The sequence below is a fragment of the Engraulis encrasicolus genome, chromosome 4 (genome assembly GCF_034702125.1).
Source record: "Engraulis encrasicolus isolate BLACKSEA-1 chromosome 4, IST_EnEncr_1.0, whole genome shotgun sequence".
Lineage (NCBI taxonomy): Eukaryota > Metazoa > Chordata > Actinopteri > Clupeiformes > Engraulidae > Engraulis > Engraulis encrasicolus.
In genome coordinates, this window is record NC_085860.1 from 46,879,203 (window position 1) to 46,881,702 (window position 2,500).

The following is a 2,500-nucleotide window of genomic DNA, read 5'->3' on the forward strand; positions in this document are numbered from 1 at the left end:
GCCTGCCCTGCACAACACTCATATGGTAGCATACTGTAGCCTAGCCTGCCCTGCACAACACTCATATGGGGAACACATACTGTAGCCTAGCCTGCCCTGCACAACACTCATACTGTAGCCTAGCCTACCCTGCACAACACTCATATGGTAGCATACTGTAGCCTAGCCTGCCCTGCACAACACTCATACTGTAGCCTAGCCTGCCCTGCACAACACTCATATGGGGAACACATACTGTAGCCTAGCCTGCCCTGCACAACACTCACACTGTAGCCTAGCCTGCCCTGCACAACACTCATATGGTAGCATACTGTAGCCTAGCCTGCCCTGCACAACACTCATATGGGGAACACATACTGTAGCCTAGCCTGCCCTGCACAACACTCATATGGTAGCATACTGTAGCCTAGCCTGCCCTGCACAACACTCATACTGTAGCCTAGCCTGCCCTGCACAACACTCATATGGGGAACACATACTGTAGCCTAGCCTGCCCTGCACAACACTCATATGGTAGCATACTGTAGCCTAGCCTGCCCTGCACAACACTCAAATGGCCTACTGTAGCCTAGCCTGCCCTGCACAACACTCATACTGTAGCCTAGCCTGCCCTGCACAACACTCATATGGGGAACACATACTGTAGCCTAGCCTACCCTGCACAACACTCATATGGGGAACACATACTGTAGCCTAGCCTGCCCTGCACAACACTCATATGGGGAACACATACTGTAGCCTAGCCTGCCCTGCACAACACTCATATGGGGAACACATACTGTAGCCTAGCCTGCCCTGCACAACACTCATATGGGGAACACATACTGTAGCCTAGCCTGCCCTGCACAACACTCATATGGCATACTGTAGCCTAGCCTGCCCTGCACAACACTCACACTGTAGCCTAGCCTGCCCTGCACAACACTCATATGGGGAACACATACTGTAGCCTAGCCGGCCCTGCACAACACTCATATGGGGAACACATACTGTAGCCTAGCCTACCCTGCACAACACACATACTGTAGCCTAGCCTGCCCTGCACAACACTCATATGGGGAACACATACTGTAGCCTAGCCTGCCCTGCACAACACTCATATGGCATACTGTAGCCTAGCCTGCCCTGCACAACACTCATATGGGGAACACATCACACACAAGGCAAGGCAAGGCAAGTTTATTTATATAGCGCATTTCATACACAGGTTCAACTCAATGTGCTTCACAAAGTTAACAAATGTAAATGAAACGAAACAGGGAAGAAAGAAGGAAATGAATTAGAGTCAAAAAGCATTTAAAACAACATTAAGATAAAACTTAAGGTAAAAATAATAATTTTTTAAAAAATACAAAAATAAGAATGATATGTAACTTAAGCTAGGGGAAAGCATCTGAGAACAGCTTTGTCTTGAGTCTAGATTTAAAGCTATCAATAGTGGGTGCATTTTTTACGTCATCTGGAAGCTGGTTCCAAAGCTTTGAAGCATAGAAGCTAAAGGCTGCCTCTCCACACTTTGTTTTGACTTTTGGAATCACCAGCAAATTCTTCTCCGTTGACCTTAGTGACCTGGTTGGTGCATACAGCTGAAACATATCCAGTAGATATGTGGGTCCCATTCCATTTAATGATTTAAACACAAGTAGCATTGCCTTAAAATCAATTCTGTAGCTTATTGGGAGCCAATGCAGCGATCTTAAAATTGGAGTAATGTGGTCGAACTTCCTTGCTTTTGTAACACATTCATACAGGGAAGCTGACAGGGGGGGGGGGGTACGACGACGACGACAAAGGGGTCAGTTGTCCCGGTCCCTGGGAGAGCAGAGGCCCAGAATTGGGTTTTCATTACATGGTATGTATTGAAGGGGGGGGGGGGGGGGCATTCAGATGACTTTGCCCCGGGCCAGGCAAAATCTAAATGAATGTAGTATTTCTAAGGTGTGTGTTTCAATGTCCTCTGAGAATATGATACTCAAAATAATTCCCAGAGGTGTGATTATGTTTAAGCTCCCAAAGGTTAAGCACAATAATATTTAACTTATATGAAAAACAAAGTGTCTGCATAGTATGTTAGATTTTGTGTAATGTGCTGTCTGGTGGTCCTGACGTACGTGCGTCCGTGCGTGCATGCGTGCGTGTGTGTGTGTGTGCGCGCGCGCGCGCGTGTGTGTGATGCGTTGTTTGGTGATCTTTGTGTGTGGGAAGGGAAGCTAGTGTTGTTTGGTGATCTTGAGATGAATTAAACTGGTGACAAGCAGCAAGCCTTGTGCGCTCACTCGCAGGCTACTTTTAGAAAGTGCAAGTTGAGGTTTTAAGTTTCAGTGGCCGTCGGAGCAAATAGCTTTTCCAGCTCACCAATTACAAACACAATTTCATGTCATGTAGCAGCAGCATGTTTGCTCAGCTGTACAGCAACAGCATGTGATTTATATGCAATGGTTCGTATCTGTTGCACTAACTGCGTAATTGCTTATAAACGAGTGAATCTGCTGAATTGGTG